This window comes from Leptosomus discolor, chromosome 15, assembly GCF_034619465.1.
Source record: "Leptosomus discolor isolate bLepDis1 chromosome 15, bLepDis1.hap2, whole genome shotgun sequence".
NCBI classification, from domain to species: Eukaryota; Metazoa; Chordata; class Aves; order Leptosomiformes; family Leptosomidae; genus Leptosomus; species Leptosomus discolor.
Window position 1 is genome coordinate 10,796,843 of NC_141405.1, and position 17,388 is coordinate 10,814,230.

The following is a 17,388-nucleotide window of genomic DNA, read 5'->3' on the forward strand; positions in this document are numbered from 1 at the left end:
ACTACCAGGGTCCTCCCGTTTCAGTGCCTGTTCTCAGGCTAAAGCCTGAAATAACTGGGGAAGGACCCTCTCCAGGAAACATCCCTGATGTCACTGCGTGACTGGTGTGTGATGCCCTGATGCTGCATGAGGCTGTGTCATGGTGGAGCTCCTGGGGACACTGTGCATCTTCTCACCTGGGGTGCCAGCGCCTGGTGCACCCACCCGCCCCAGTGGAGCCTCTGCTGGGCCACGGGCTGGCCCAGGAACACCAGTGCAGGCACTGGGTTGCCCATGAGGGCACTACTTTGCCCATCAGGAGCACTGGGTGGCACACGGTTGCCCATGGGTGGCACTAGGATGCCCAACGGCTGTACTGGGTTGCCCGTTGATGGCACCGGGGGTTGTCCAGGGACAGGATCAGGTTGTCCAGCAAAGGCAGTAGGTTGCACAGAGTCTGCACTAAGTTGCCCAGGAGTGGCACTGGGTTGCCCACTGAGGGCAGTGAGTTCATAGGATCATAGAATCACAGAATGGTTTGGGTTGGAAGGGACCTCAAAGATCATCTTGTTCCAACCCCCCTGCCATGGGCAGGGACACCTCCCACCAGACCAGGTTGCTCAAGGCTCCATCCAGCCTGGCCTTGAGCACTGCCAGGGATGGAGGATCATAGAATATCTCAAGTTAGAAGGGACCCATAAGGATCAGCGAGTCCAACTCCCTGCTCCTTGCAGGACTACCTAAAACTAAACCCCATGACTGAGAGCATTGTCCAGCTGCTCAACACTTGCCCAACAGCTGCACCTGCTTGCCCAGGGGCTGCACAAAGCTGCCCAGCGAGAGCGGTAGGTTGCCCAGGGCAGGAACTAGGGTGCCATACGAGGGTATTTTCTTGCCCAGGGCTGGCCCTGGGTTGCCCATCGAGAGCGCTGTGTTGCCCGAGGGCTGCATCAGGTTGCCATGGCAGCTGCAGGGAGTCGGCCCGGGCAACACCCGGTCACCCGCTTCTTATGTCACTGACGGCACCGGGGACGCTGCAGTGCCTGGCAGAGCTGCCACCGAGCCTGGCAGCACAGCAGTGAGCAGCAGCCCCCGGGGCACCCTCAAGCCTCCGCAGTGCACCCCGCATCCAAGCAGCTAAGGGTGAGCAAGGGGAGGACTAAAAAAGCAGAGATATTTCTCCTGATCTTCTGCATTATCTCTTATGTCGCCTAAGTGTACCCCAGCTAGGTGGTTGGGGGCTCCCGTGGTGTGTCTGTGTTCAGGGGTGGCAGAAAGTAGCACCCTGGGATGACTTATCCCAAGAGGGTGCAGGGACATTTATTTCAGCTGGAAATGCAGGGAAAAGTAACCCTGGTCCATTCCCAAGTTCTTAAATATGTGTCTGTCAGTGGCTGAAAGGGAATAATTTATTTGCAGGGGTAGGAGCCAGGGAAGCAGTCTCCCACTCTCGGAATGCTGTTTCTCACGTATAAATAAGTGGCACGGAGTTAAGGAAAGTGCAGTCGCCTGTCCCTAGCAGGGACAAAAGGGCTGAAGTGACTGGTTTGTGGGAACCGACACACACAGTGGTTTTTGTTGGACCTGAGCACAGACGTTTCATCCTCAGCTCTGCCAAACTGGCTCGGAGGGTTGTGTTTGTGAAAGTTTTTCTGCTAAATTTGAGGGTGTGAGTTTCCCGCTGCCTATCCCACAGCCTCTTCAGCCAGGCTGGATCCTGGGGCGAGACTCGGTGCCCACAGCTATGCTGCTCTCAAGTCAGGTACTGGGGCAGCCCATGCCAGCATGGCCAAAATTGCTCAAGGCTTGCAAATACTGTCCTCAAAGTTCAGTGATTTCCCAGCTGCGGGCTGTACACTTTTGCCCTCTGACTCATCCCTATTTTTCTCCGATTTGCCCGAACTGAAGGTCCTGTTATTCTCCTGTATTCGCCGTTCTCTAATTTAATAGCTGCATTCTGAGACATTGTTCATCTGAATGCACCAAACTGCTACAGGCACAGGTGACGCAAGAAGTCTCTTAGGTCACCTGTCCCCATAGCTAGATGTTGGAAAACGTGCAGTTTAATGAGTCAATGGGCTGCGAGCGTCCGGCATGAAGGAGGGTTACCCTCGGTGTACAGCAACAGCAGCTCCCAGGCAGAGCCTGCCTGTCTCCGTGTGCCTCCCATCCATCGCCTTTTAAGCCTTTAGGAAGGAAAGTAGGAAACTGTGACTCCTTCGTCCTGCCCTTGTGTAGAGAGAGGCATTCTTTGTTGCAGAGGTGACTAAAATGAAAGAAACTCTCTTTCCCAAGGGTTTAATGATTTTAAAAATAAGGCAGTCTCTCTCAGCTCGCCTACACATGCAAAGTGATTAGGGTAGCCCAGGAGGAGCAATTAAACCTCTAGCCACGTGATCGCTTCTGTCGATGCTTTGTTCTAGAATAAAAGTGAGTTTATTTCATGCAAACATCCCATTTTTAAAGGAATAAAGTTGATTTCATGCTGTGACAAATAGGATTTAGCACATGCTTCAGGTCAAACTCCCCTCCCACCCAGGGATCTTGTTGTAGCACACCAGCGTCCCAATCTTTCACTGCGGCTCCGAGCCAGGCTGGGAGCAGTGGGGATGGGATGGTGTTAGGGGAAGGACACATCCCTGCAACACAGCACCTGGCTACAACAGCTATAGGGACTTATTCTGCCCGTGGGTGACACCTGTAACCATACAGAAACTTCACACCGAGCACAGCATACCCTCCTGAGTGTTTGTCCTTAGATGAGGTGTGTCAGGTACATTCGGTGGCCCCTCTGCATTATATTTCTGATAAAATTGACTGATAACCTTAATCTGAAAAGAGCAATGGCACCCACATGCCTTACACAGTTATTGGTAGCAAAATCTTCCTGTGTGACTCTTCCCCTTAGGGTTACTGCAAGGCTGGTGTTTACGAGCTGCTCTGAAAAGACTTTGTGGGATATCTCCTTTCCAAGTGCATTTGTTTTACAGCAGGTGAGCCAGAGATGTTTTTCTTCCTTTGCAAGTCCAGAGATGGCTGTTCTTTTTAGGTTGAAATGGGGGGGGGTGGGGTGGGGTGGGTGCAGGGGTGGGGTGAAATTTGGATATAGTCCAAATTTAAGCAAAGCTCAGCTCACCTGCGGACACCTCACTCAAGCTTTTACTGCAAGTGAAAATAGAGATGATGAGGATGGATTCCCTCACCCACAAACTGCGCTGGGTTGGTAGCAGCTGTGCATCCAAAGCTATCACGGCTGGTAATGGAACTTTTAAAGAGGAAATTACAGCAGGAATACTATAAGATCAGCAAAAACGCTGGCCAAAAGAAACAAATGAACATCAGAGAATCAGCAACTACAGTTTCATTGGACGGACAGACAAAATGAAGGCACAGTATCTGTCATTCTCCTTAGTAGCCATGATTTGTTTCTCTCTACATTCCAAGACCTGATGAGAGATACTGACAACAAAGTAAAATCCTTATATATAAAAATGCTTGGGATGCTGTCAGAAGGGATTTGCTTTCAAGAGTTTTAGGCCTGTCCAGGCGATGTGTGGGTGCTGTGTGCATCGCTCTTCGTATTTTAAGTTGCGTGTGTCGCTGTAAGAAGTAGCGCAAGTGCAGGAGCTTACTGAGTGAGGTTGTCTTCTTCTGTCTCCTTTGTGCAGGACACATACCTGAATAGCGGCGTTCAAGAATGGAGCTGGTTGGATCTCCCTTAACTGCAACATATGCCCATCCAAGATCAACACCTACCAAGTTTCTGCCTGCCATCAGCACCATGGCTTCAAGCTATAAGAACCGTTTTCCTTACTACCCCTTGCCTCAGAGCTTCAGCCTCCCCCGGATGCCCAGAGCCTACTACAAAGCAGCTGCCATCAACCCAACTTTGGCTCCCTTTTCCAAAAGCTCCCAGGGGTTACCCCCAAGCAAGATGCTTCCTTTTGTTTCCAACAGAACAACCCTCTTCAGCCGGTACACCTCTGACGACTGGTACATGTCCAATCTGACCAACTACAAAGAGTCGGAGACTACCCGGCGCAATGCCGAGTGTCTGAGAGTCGATACCTCCCGTCTGATTCACGATAAATATCAGCAGACAAAGAAGACCCAAGTAGAAAGCACCAAAAACCTGGGAGATCGTGTCCAAGAGATAGAATTTTGGAAGTCAGAGCTCTGCCATGAGCTGGATGAGATGATCGGGGAAACGAACGCACTCACAGACTTGAAGAAAAGACTGGAGAGAGCCTTGGCTGAGACAGAGGCCCCTCTCCAGGTAAGCACCCTGTCCGGTGGGCTGCAAGCTGTAGCCTACTGCTGAAACATCTGCAGCCATTCAGACGCCCAATTAAGTTTCATTGCAGCTCCGTAACGTCTAGAAAGTTTTTATTAAGAGACCATTAGTTAAGTTAGTAATAAACAAATGCCTTGCCATCTGCTGCCTCCCCTATCAGTACGTACTGAGCACACCAGAACAGTATTTGCTTAACCAAATATTTTTATAAGTGGTACATCCAAAATCCTGGTTTGGGAGACAAAAGCCCATGTCCTCCTACGAGGCTCTGGCGAGGTCAGCCTCAAGCCTGACACAGGTCCCTGCCTTCAGCTGTGGCTGCGCCAGGGACACGTGTGCTCCCCCACGTTGATTTAATGCTGATGTTGCAGCTCGGCTGCTCGTTGTCAGCTAAACCAGCTGCCCTGGGCACTTTTTTTCCCGTGCTGTCGTCTCTGTGCCCACCTACAATTTCATTTCTTACATTACTTGACATGGGGACCATCCCTGTAGGGATTTGCAACCAGCAGTGATGGCATGTCCCCAACAGGTCACTCAGGAGTGCTTGCTTCACCGGGAGAAGAGGATGGGCATTGACCTGGTCCATGATGATGTGGAGAAACAGCTCTTTGTGGTAAGTTTGTCAACACAGATCATGTGTTATTTTTACCTAAACTACTCTGAACAGGTTTTGCAGCCCTGTTCCCTCTCTGGCTCCTTAGTGCCTGTGAGGTGCTAAACTCTTCAAACCCCCAAAACCTGCAGGGCCAGGGGACGACGTTCCCCCACGCAGCAGCGTGCCCACACGGTGTGGGTAAGACTTGCCCTGCCAGAGGCAGGAATAGCTGAAAACCAGCTGTGTGTTTGTGTAGCCTATCAGGGTCCTCTGTCCCTCTTCAAGGAGCTTGTGGGACTCTCCTGCCTTTCAGAGCCCTGCCGGCACAGGATCTATAAGTATCTGTCACATACATGTGATATATCTCTATATATCTGTGTCACATACATATATATTACGCACACATGCACACACACAGATATGGAGAAGGCAGTGTCTGCCCGACAGCTTGTCTGGTTTTCCCAACTATGTTACTTGGTCTAATAAAAGATATTACATCTACCCCCAGCTTTGCTTTGCTCAGAGCAGCGTGGCCGCAGTAAGACTGTGTGTGCTTAGGCAATGCATTTTATAGCAGTCCTAAAACCGCGCACTCCTGCCTGCCTTTATATAGGCTGCTTTAAATTATGAATAAAAAGCAAACACGATGAGAGCTGGCACAGAAGATGGGATCCTATCGCAGGGTACAACAAAATACAATCACTGCAAAGGCATCGCGAAACTGGGAAGGAAACTGCAGCCCCTGGGACTGTGAAGCCACTGCTCTGTTAGAAGATTTTTTCTTATGAGTCAGGCCCTAAAAAAATTGAAAGATTAGTTTAAGGGTCATGAGATTTTAAGAAAATAATTGGAGCTGGTTATCTCCATAATGGCATTTTGGATTTTAAGTGTTTCGGACATATTTAGGCCATGCTTTTCAGCTGGCTCCTGCAGACAGGAGGGCTTAAAAATTATGGTTTTGGAGCACTAATCACCTGCCTCCAGTAGCTGGGGCTTCACAAACGCGATAGATTTGTGCTGAAGTCAAGTGAGCTGAGAGCAGCACATGCCTTCCTCCGGTGGAGCTGGATGTTTCTTAGAAATGGCTTAGAAAGTTACACCAAACTCAAGTCCGTCTCCTCTTGTCCCAGATGGATGGGATTTCTCCTGGGGAAGAAAACATTTGGGGAGCAAAAAGGGCAGATGCTGATTGGGGATGGGGATGTGTAGCGCTGCTGGTCCAGAGAACCTCTATGCCTGTTCATATCAGGTCAGGATCTGTCCCTGTCTCCTATAGTGGAACTAATCATCACTTGACATTGATGTCAAGATGAGAAAACACTTGGCAACCCACCCTGAAAGTGAAGTGGGAGGCCATGGCTGTGGCCACAGCACCCTCCCATCCCCTCCTGGTCGCTGCGCCCAGGCTCAGCTGCACAAGTGAGCGCTCTGGGGTTGGGGGGCACTTTCTCCACTCCCTGCCAGTTTGCTTTGTCCTTGCTGTGTGCACGGTTGGAGAGGCCTGAGGGGATGAGTGTGACCAGGACAACTGAGCATGGATACTGATGGGGTCATGTTTTGCCTTTGCCCAGGAAGCCGACGTCATCAGATCCTGCCAGGAGAGGATGCAGCAGTACCTGGATAAGGCGAAAGCCCAGCTCGCGTAAGGAGGAGCTCCTTCTCTCATGCTGCATTTGCAGCTGCGATGTGAAACCCCGGCAGACCCCCACCTCTGCCCACACCCTACAGCCGTAAAACCTGGGCAGGCTCCATGGGAAGCGGGCAGTGGCGCCCACAGGAGCACGTAGCTGCCCAGGTGGGAGGAAACCATTCCACCCATACATCCCCACCCATGGCTCTTGTTTGTGTGTTGAAGGTCCAACAGGGCAGCCCAGCATGAGCTGGAGAGGGACCTGGCCAACAAGCAGACAGCCTACCGCATCGACGACAAGTGCCACCACCTGAGGAACACCTCCGATGGCATCAGCTACTTCCGAGGGGTGGAGCGGGTTGACGCCACGTGAGTGCACGCTGGGCAGCACGAGAGCACCGAGCTGTCCCTGGGATGCGCGGTGCCTCGCCCTGGCAGGGAACGGGTTGTCCCCAGACCACTGTAAAGGCATGTGTCTCTGCATGGCACATCCATCCTGCCTGGAAACACCCATCTTGGAGGGGCCGTTTCTCCCTGCTCACCATAAAGGGAGAACAACCCTCTGCTTTCAGCTGGATGCTGAACACGCAGTGGGTGAAAGCGAGTCCCACCTAATTACACATTATATCAGGGTTCAGAGATCAGCCTGAAAATGAACTCAGCCCAACACCTCTGCACAGCTCATTAAGTTTATGCGTATTTTCAAAGATGTGTCAGTGCTTGCATGAGCGCTCTTGGTTGACGTGACGTCTGGGGGGTTCACCCCTGCATGGAGAGGGCCTGGCAGGGAGCCGAAATGACACAGAAGATAAAGAAATAGAGAGCATGGTCCTGGGATACGGTTCAGCTGCTTTTGGGTGCCAGGAATTCAGCTTCGGCTCTGCAGTAGATGAATGGTGACCTAAACCAGCACTCGCAGAGATACGCGCTAAGTGGCAAAGGGCTGAGGGAATATATCTGCTGCTCACAAGGACGCGTGCAGTTTATGGAGGGGCATAGATTGATTCAATCTTTCTAATATTTGAATAATTATTCACAGCTCAGACATATTGCAAATGAATTGCAAAGGATTGATGCTAAAATTCAGAGGGGGGCAAAATGTGCCGAGAACCAGCATGTTTTAAATGGGGCTTATGTGGTATTTAAGTCTTTTGTTGACCTTGTTCTGGCCTACTGCACAGGCGTGAACTTCATCGTGAATGCACAGACAGGGAAATGAATATTATCTAATGCTTGTTCAGTTTAGTATGAAACTGAGATAAGTTATGAGCAAAATTAATTGACTGCAATCTGCGCGTCGACGTGAAGCTGGGAATCACTTGGCACTTAGATGGCTCGAACGTGTAAATATGAGGTCTGACTAAAATCTTCATTTTTCTGGGGGAATCTTTGCTTTGTCTGGGCTTTCATAAGTACCACAGTTGTCTTCATGAACATGTCATCATTTCATAAGCATATCGAACAAATGGTGTCCAGGTGTTTTACCTTCATGTGGTCAAATTAAGAGCGTAGCTTTAACCTGCATTTAATCCACACTGCTCCCATGGCATGCCTGGCCATGGCCAGCTTCAGCAGCATGGGCTTACTGGAGGCCTCTCCTTCCTCCTCCCCAGGATCTCGGTGCCAGAGTCGTGGGCCAAGTTCTCGGACGACAACATTCTCCTCTCCCAGAGCGAACGGGCGGCCTCCGCCAAGCTGCGGGACAACCTCGAGAACCTGCTGGTGGTGACGGCCAACGAGATGTGGCGCCAGTTCAACAGGGTGAACGTCGCCTTTGCCAACCGCATCGCTGAGACAGCTGACGCCAAGAGCAAGATTCAGACCCACCTGGCCAAGGTAGCCTGAACCCCTCCCTTTCGGTGTGACACCGTCACTTCCCAGTGACACCACTCTCCACACAGACCTGGCCCAAGAAGAGGAACGGTTGCTACAAGGAGCTGGTTATAGTATCATTATCTGTTTGAAATTCCAAGTACTGGGGACATTCTCCTTGGAGCAGGACAAGTTGGCACTGTAACTTCCTCTCAAGGGATCCTTTATTTCCCTAGTGCCCAGCAGCAAAGGGATTTCAAGCAGAAGGTGGAAATGCTGTTTGCATCTCCTGGTAGTTACTTCAGAAGTGCTGGCTGCCCTGCAGAAAGTCTTTGCTGGGCCTCTACTGGGGTGCCTGCCGGGGGGTTTGCAGGCTCCCTTCTCCTCCAAGGACATGCTTTCAGGCTCAGTGCTCCAGGTTTGCTGCATGGTCAGCCGTGTGTTTCCCGCATGGCTCTGCCAAGCAGGGGAAGTGGAGATCAGTGATGGGCACCTGGCTCGGACTGCTGGGTCTCATGGAAAGCTTCCTGAAAAGAGCTTGACACGGTATCGATTAACTGAGCAGAGACTGGGCTTGCAGCTCTGCAGGCTGATGTCACGTCTTTAATTGAGGATCCATTAGAAACTTTCCCTCTATGAGTTGCTATTGATGGATGATCAATTCCTGCAAGCAGTAATTTTGGGTAGCTGGTAATTCAATAGATCCATCACTGCTCCAAAATCTCCTCCGATGTGACAGCAACAGCAAAGAGAGGCTTTTCCTTGAAAAGAAATCTGCTGGATCTGTGCCTTGGCATGTGTCAGAGCGACAGGGGTCTGAGCCCAGGGTCTGCTTATTCAACTTGTTTTTTTCTGCAGATGGACAGGAGAAAAGGGAAATGATGTGGTCACTTGAGAATATATCATTTAATTTATGAATGCGTTTTTTCATGCCAGACACTGCAGGAAATCTTCCAGATCGAGATGAACATAGAAGCCATCCGAAAAGCCATTAGGGACAATGGTCTAGTGTTAAAAGTGGCTCAGACCCGGCTGGATGAGCGCACGCGGAGACCCAATGTGGAGCTGTGCCGGGACACTGCCCAGCTCCGGTAAGGCAGGACCCAGGGCTGGGAGGGTCCTTGAGGAGTGACTGGTCGTAGCGCTCAGGAGCATCACTGGATGACAAAATTAATCTTTTTTTTTTTTTTTTCCCCAAAGAGTCATTCCATAAGTGCACTGGTATAATCAAGAGCAATGATTAGGTATCCCGGCCTCGGGGTGGTAGAAGAGCTCTGCACCCACGAAGGAGGCTGTACGCCATGGCCGGGTACAGCCTGATACCACCCCATGAAGGGATGGATTTTTCCCACTTGGGTAAACCTCACCTACTCTCCTGCCTGCTTCCCAGCTGTTGGATGGCTTAGTTTTGCAGTATAAGCCCTTTAATATCTGACAGGCTTGTGTTGAGAGCACTTAGCTGCTTCCTTTTGGGTCACTGCAAGAAAGGATGCACCATGTGGAGAAGCAGTAAGGGCTGTCCTCACCTCCCCTGAGGACACTGGAAATCCTTTCAAGGACATAGTGAGCCCTTTGGGACTGCACCCCAAGGGGCCGTGGAGGAGCAGGTTGCCCTGAGTGCCCAACAGCACCCCATGTGAGGGGTGAGGCACCCCAAACCTCACCCCTCCTCCTAGGAGCCCTCTGGGAATGACTCCACGTGAAGCTTTTTAGAAGCCATATAAACCCAGCCCTTGCATGCCATTGGGTTTTTCCATCCTCCACTTGTTTCACATTCACTTTTAGCCTCTCCCAGCTCCCCCATTTTGCTGTGTGTGCATCCGTGGGTGTGGGGAGGAACGCTGCACAGGGAAATCCGGGTGGGTGAACCAACAAACCCGCAAAACCAAACAGGAACAGGAAACCACAGCTGCTCTTCCCTCTTCTCGGTGGCACAAGCTGCTCCAGGAGATGAGGCTGCACATCGCCGAAGCCTTAGAGCAAACTTAACCATGCCTGCCCACGGAGGTCTGGAGGAGCTCTGCCCTCGCCTTTCCCGTGCATCTGCCAGAAATGAGGGGTTGAGTTACTCCGAGCACACTGAAGGGGGAAATCCTGTCCCCAAGGGGCCCATCACCAACGCCGTGCTAGAAACCACCCCTGTGACGGGACTGTTAATGGGCATTTCTTGCTGTTTTCCAGCCTCGTCAATGAGGTCCATGAAATCAATGAGACGATCCAGAGCCTTCAGCAGCGGCTGAGAGACGCCGAGAACATACTGCAAATGCTGGTGCATGCCAAGTCGATCTTGGAGCATGACCTGGCCACCAAAGCCAACTCGCTGTTCATTGACCAGGAGAAGTGCATGGGGATGCGCAAGACCTTTCCCAACACTGCACGGCTGCTGGGTTACTTTTAGGCTGGGCTCAGCTGAACCCACGCTATCTGTTGCAGGAGTATTCCCAGTTTTGCTAGGACGCATTCCCAGTTTTGCTAAGATGCTTTGAAAATACATGATTAGACTTTCACTTCCTCATGAAAGCCCTGAGTAGAAATTAAACGATCACTTTGTGTGTTACATGGTCTACCAGGATTTTTTATTCCTTTGGTTTTTCACTTTCCGTTGCTTTTCCACGGTGTGCCAGAAAGTAGCTGAAAATATCCTGTATGTGACTGAGAGTAAATCCACCCACAGCGATACATTCCTACCCTTTCAGTCTGTGATTTTAGGGGAAAAACTCTCATGTCCTCCTCGCTTTGAGCCTGTCTGATGCGGAAAAAGCACAAGGGGAAGTAAAGCTAGTTGTCAGAGTAATTAGCTGTTGACATCTTTAATGTATTTTTAATGGTTCAGGAGAAGAAACACAAACTATCTAGTAAAGCATTACAGTATGTTCTGTTCCTAAACAGAAAAACTTGCATTTTAAGCTGATGTCTAGTGATCATTTTCTTGCTTTTGAAAAATTTTAAATGTCATCTAAAATGTCAGTGCTGGGGTCTTAAAACAAAGAAGTGCTTTTGGCTAGCTAATTGAAGAAAATGCTGCGGTTTTAATCTTGGTGAGTATGGATTGGTTCCTAATTTAACCTCTTGCAAGTAGTTTGTTGGTGGAAGCACCAAAGCACTTTGAAGATAAAGGAACAAATCAGTCCTTAAGTCAGCCACCTCGACTGCCATAGTACCTGCTCTCTGGCTGTAAATTTTACCAAGTGTTTGAATTTTCAGAGGATAAGTCTTTAATCAATCTGAAGTTCAGTGTGACAGTCACTTTGCAAATTGTCCCGTCAGACTCACGTGTCAGACACTCTCGACTCTTTTAACCTAAGCAGAGCTGAGCTCAGCCTAAAGCCTGTAGGCACCAAGAATCCTAAAGGAGCAGAAGTTCAAGTCCCTTCTCTTCCCTCGGGAATCCAGGGCATGGACCTCCTGGCCCAGCGTGGGGACTCTCAGGAGCTGAGAGCATCTTCTCTCATCTCGTACCCCCAGATGACTCCAGCTCACAGCACAGGTCCAGACAGACCTGCCTGCCCTCCCTGCTCTCCCAGGGGCAGCCCCCGAGAGCTGTAACCTGTGCCAAGGTCCTGCCCTGGCCCCAGCATCTTGGCAGGATCTCTCTTCAGAGCTGCAGCCCTAAACAGGAAGCAATTGTCTATTTTTTTTTTTTCTTTCTTTTTTACTAGCACTTTTGTCTCACAGAGACTAAAGATAGGTTTCCTCTACTTTGTGTGTATCTTGGAGCCAGAGTCTGTCGGAGACAGCAGCCACCCTTTCTAAAGAGACGATATAACCGCAAGCAAGAAAAACTGTCCAGCTCATCGCACCTTCCCTTTCTGCACTTATCTCCCTCCCCAAAATAAGCCGATGGCATGCTGAACTCATAGGGACTTCCAGTTTTTGTTGGCACCCTCGCTAGCCTTTGTGCTGCTTTGAGCTGTTACTCTCCCTGTGTTCCTTTACTGAAAGCTTTCATAAACCCTGGTGATTTTGGCTGCTCGGCTGTTTTGAAGCCCCGCTCCAGATGGCTGGTTTTCAGGCAGAGCTGCCTGTTTTCTGTTTTGAGAATTGGGTCCCGTGAATTGTCTCGAGCTGAGCGCTGGGAAACGGAGGCACCCCAGTCCCTTTCTGAAAGACTCATGCTTTTAAGTGACTTGAGCGAAATCCTGGCATCAGCGACAGCTTCACATTCATTTCATTTCCACCTTCATTTTTGAGTCACATAAAAAGATACCTGAGCTCTGTTGTACTATGAGGGCACACCAATATCAGCACCCAAACTCTCCTATTTTCTCCAATTTTGCTTTCAGAGTCCCCCATCTTTCCCCCTAGCCCAACTCCTTTAAGGCTTTCTCCTAATTGACAGTGTTTATGTGGTGTTGCAATTATCCAGCTCTAAATTTTATCTTCCCGTCCTACCCTCTTGATGCTTCTTTACACAAGATAGGCTGTGGGAGCGTAGCTCGCTGAAAACAGGCATGGAATGCTAGAGGGCCTGCACAAGGAAAACTCTGTTGAACAGTTTGTCTAAGCTAACATAGTAGGCCTCAAGGACGCTTCGACCTTGAGGGTCAGAATAGAAGAATTAGAAGCTAACATCCATATGAGGCGGAACGCATTAGTATTAATAGTAAAGTGATAGGTAGAAGCAGATGACTGATGTATGTATAGCACAATTGGAGTTTATGAAAAACTGCAAGTCATGATGACTTTGGAAAATTATCCTATTTAAGAAAGTGCATCTGCACACAAAAAGGAGTTTCCTGATATAACTCATATTGAGTCTTTTGTGGATTCTCCAACTCCCGTCTCCGCAACTCTCAGCCAGTCGCACACTTGATCTATACTCCTCTATGTGTACATGACAGCCCTTGTAACGACCTTCCCTTTGTATCGCCATATCTCTACATTAGGTGGGGGAAAAAAAAAAAAAAAAAAAGCTTTCCAAACTACTAGCTATTAACTGGAGCTATTTAAGATGACCCAGCCAAATCAAGGAAAAAAGGTTTACCATAGGGAGCCATTCTGAAGTCATCCCACTTCATGGGGAGAATTATGTAGGTCACCAAAAAGCCTTTCATTCCTGACCTGCTGGTGCAGCAGTGGCACAGCGAGTACAGAGTAAAGGAAAAGTAACAGCAGTCACCAGTGAAGGCTGAAATCCCAGCACTCGCACAACTCCAATTCCAGGCACTTCAGTGGAACAGATTTCACTCACATGCATCTCAGCTGAGAAGGTAAAAAAGGGACAGCAGACTCAATACTGCAAGTTTGTGACTCAGAGATAAAAAGGGAAACGAAATGCTACCGTCGGAGCCTGCCTGCTGCTCCCAGCCACACCTGCTGAGGCATAAAAAAGCAAACAAAAAGCTTACCACGCCTCCAGCACCAAGAGTCCAACCACAACACCTGCTTTAGAAATTCTTTGTGCCATATGTCCCTCCGTCCCAAGGATGACGTGAACAACCTTTCACATCAGTTAATTGCAGTGCTCGTGCAGTAGGTAACACTTTTATGGCTTTTTATTTCCAACATCCTGCAGCTGTGGTCCGATAGCGCTCACGGTACCAGATCCCTAAATAGCAGCAGCCAAAAAATCCCAGGAACCTGCTTTCACAGCTGAATTGCAAAGTCTTTTCTTAACAGGACAGACACCAGAGCACACACCTCAGCCACTCTGACACTGAATTAGTCTGCTTTTCACCCTGCCACAGGCAGGACTCTGCCCCCCCCGCCCGCCCTTTTCTTGCCTGCTGGACAGAGAAAGCAATGCTCTGCCCCATTCCAGCTCTCCAGTTCTACGCCAACCACACTGCGAGACGTACAGAATAAACCCAGATATTCAACAAATCCAACGCAGGGTCAGAGAAGCAGCTTTCAGAGACTTTGCTGCTTTCAGCCAAGTTATCATCAGAATGAGACTGAGCTCCTCTAAGCCTACAAACTTAAAGGAGGCTTCTACAGAAGAAGCAGCAAGCCCTGAGCTGTCCTGGTCTCAACATTTCTACTCTTTTCTCATGAAAGATCTTTCATTTTTATTACTTCCTATGCAGAGTGGCAATTAAGAACATAATACCTTTGCACGACAAGCTCCCAGCCTGAGAACTGAAAAGCGGGGCAGACCTCAGAGAGGAAGAAGCAGAGTTATTTTACAGAGCGTCAGCAACACAGCGAGCAAAATATCCCATGTAATCCCTGCCCTGGAGCACCTGAAGGCCATACATAAGCAATTGCTGGGGGTCCCGACCATCCACCTTCAGGTCTCTGCTGATAACAGCAAAGGAAGAGGTAGATACTGGGGCAATTTGAGAGAGGACCCCCTCCCCAAAAGTAAGGCAATCCTAAGCACACCCCAAGCTTTAGGGAGCCAGCCCAGAACAGCAGGAAATAAAGTTAAAATGAACTATCTTGCATTCCGCCAGCCCCCAGCCGGCAGCACACCAACCGCCTCGGGGCTCCGGTGGGAAGGGAAGACAAAGAGCGGGATAAAAGAAAATGGATGCATCCCCGGGGTGCTGGGCAGCATCCCGGGGGCCTCGTCCCCGCAGCTCCCCCCGCCCGGACTCCAGCCCTCGGCGCCGATACCCGCTGCCCTGCACCAGGGCTGGCGCAGCCAGGGCGGCCGGGACACCGTGGGCCTCCCCCGGGCCCGGCGGGCTGAGGTAGTGTGGGCCGAGCGCCCCCCCCACAGTCCTCCCCATCTCCACGAGCTGAGGTGGTGTGGCCCGCGTTCCCCCCCCCCCCCGCCTCCCCACGGCCTGAGGTGTTGCGGCCCGGAGCGCTCACGTGACCGGGTGTTGATGTGTCGCCTGGCAACGGGAACATGGCGCAGACAGCAGCGGGTGACTGTGGGGCTGGGCCGCGGCCGGGCCTTGAACCGCCCGGCCCTCGGCCGCCCGGCCTCCCCGGCCCCGCGGGTGCCCGTGCCCAGCCCTGCGGCGGCCTGCAGCTGGCGGGCCCCGGGGAGCTGGGCTGGTTCTCACTCTTCCCTCCGCTCTGGTTGCAGGCACAGGCCATCCCCAGCCCAGCAATATGGAGGAGGCCGCCGGTGCCGCAGCAGAGGGCTCTGGGGTGGAATCCGGCTCCGCTACGCGGGATATCGGCCGAGTTCCGTCGTATCTTGCTATGGAGGTGATTTCCTTCAGAACGTTCGCGGGGCAGCATGGTGTTCCTACGCTCTCCTTGCAGAGTGATGGCTTCGTGAAAGCAGTTTCAATAGCGAGAAGTAAAACAAGGGAGCGGTTGTTGAAGTCTTGCCCTGCCTATTAAAAAAACAAAGTTAAATGTCGTTGTAGTTCTGTGTGTCAGCAGCGTCCTGAAGCATGTGCTTCTCACTCAGCTCCCAGATGGCTGTAGGCATGTAAAACGGGAGCTTGCCCCCATCTCACAGACACACGTACGGGGGCTGTGTTCAAGGTTGGTGGTGATAAGTTTTTTCTGTCTGTTCGTACTCACGATATTTGAATTTGGCAAATGATGGCACGGGATAAAACAGTGTCTCTTTAAAAAGAAGATAATAGTTTGGCTACCTGTAGCACCAGCTGGAGGACTACAATCCCTAAGGGCATTTTTTTAAAAAATAGATGTGAGTCAGAAACACATCTGAAATTAAAAGTGGTGTGTAGAATTTTTGTCAGGATCTTTACCGTCTTCATGCTGCCTGGGTGACTTTTTTTGTGAACGAGATTAAATTTCAGAATTAAACTCCCATGACAAAAAGCAGTTGTTACAGCACCGTAGCATGAGCATTAAATAAAATGCACAACCTGCTGTAACGCTGCTATTCTGCTTTTTGCCTGTGTGTGTGCTAGGCAGTAGAGGCGGAGAATGGGAGCGACAATGAAGAAGCAGGGTCCGTTCCTCCGCAGGACCAAAAAGAGACATTGCCACCAGCAGAAAGAGGAGCTACAGAGCTGTTTGTTAGTTCTGCAGAGGTGAGACACTAATAACACACACAATCTTATGCACAGAAGGCATGGCCGGTATTTGTAACTTCAAATTCTCCTGGGGCGGTTTTGTTGCTGCCAACACAAACCCGACCAGAACTGAACAGAGAGAAGCTAACTGGTCAGGCACAAAGTCTACAAAAGCTGTGACAGAGCTGGAGAGGTTCCTCTGTTGTGCTGCATGTGGGTAAAGGTGGCTTTTGAATCGGCAGAGGCACAGCTTTGCCAGTGTATCTGTGGGCTGAGTTTAGAACAAGGCCCTCTTGCCGATTCTGTGTCTGCATCGTTCTTGTCTCGTGATGACAGAAATAAGCAGATTGTCAGGGCAGACTGAAAAGCTGTTTCAGGTGGTGGATTTTACGTTTCAGAAAAAATCCCCTGAGACTTTCTTGGACAAAGTCAAATTAGACAGTTGTCCTCCTGCGTTGGGTGACATGGAGAAGCCAGTAACTGAGAGAGAAAACCCTCCCCTTCCTTCAGGAGCTCCTCAGCAGGTGTCTGCGTGGTCAGCCTTTATCTTTGACGTACACCAGGTGCATTAAACCTCTGTCCTACCTTCCTGCTTCTGATGCATGAGATGCTTTTGCTTTCGTATCATTAAATGATTTGCTTTCATAGATCACTTCTATATAGCATCCCCGGCTGCCTCAGCTGCCTTTCTGCACTGATGTGATGTTTCCTTTCTTTAAATGCCTTCAGTCCGAAGAACGACGTGCCCGCTTTTATCGCTCTTTATTGCTGCTTTATTGCTGGCTTTATCAGCCAAGTTGCTAGGAAAGTTAGTTTGTGGAAATTCCTTTGCCTCCCACAGCTATATTCCCACCCTCCTGCATCATTCCAACAGACCCTGCAAAGCTGGGCTTGTAAACTAATTGTTTACTGACTGGAGGAAAGAAAATAAATTAATAAAATCAGGACAGCGTTGCTTCATGCAAGGGAAGCTTCATGTTGGTCCAGGACCCAGTTGAACAGTTGAGGCCAGTCCATCAAGAGGCTATTTAGAAAAGAGGCTTGGGTGCTCTGTTGTCCAAGAAGGGAAAAATCATTGAATGTCCTGCAGAATTCTGATAGGAATTTGGGTGAAATGAATGCTTGCCAAAAACCATGTTAACAGTGTATTGCATAACTAATGCAGATTATTATGCTCGAGGGAAACAGA

General features: G+C 50.1%; 1 pseudogene; it reads left to right on the forward strand.

Annotated features, from left to right (window-relative positions):
- Positions 1 to 3,676: 3,676 nt before the first annotated feature.
- On the forward strand, positions 3,677 to 10,723 carry LOC147414424 (tektin-3-like; annotated as a pseudogene).
- The last annotated feature ends 6,665 nt before the right edge of the window (positions 10,724 to 17,388 follow it).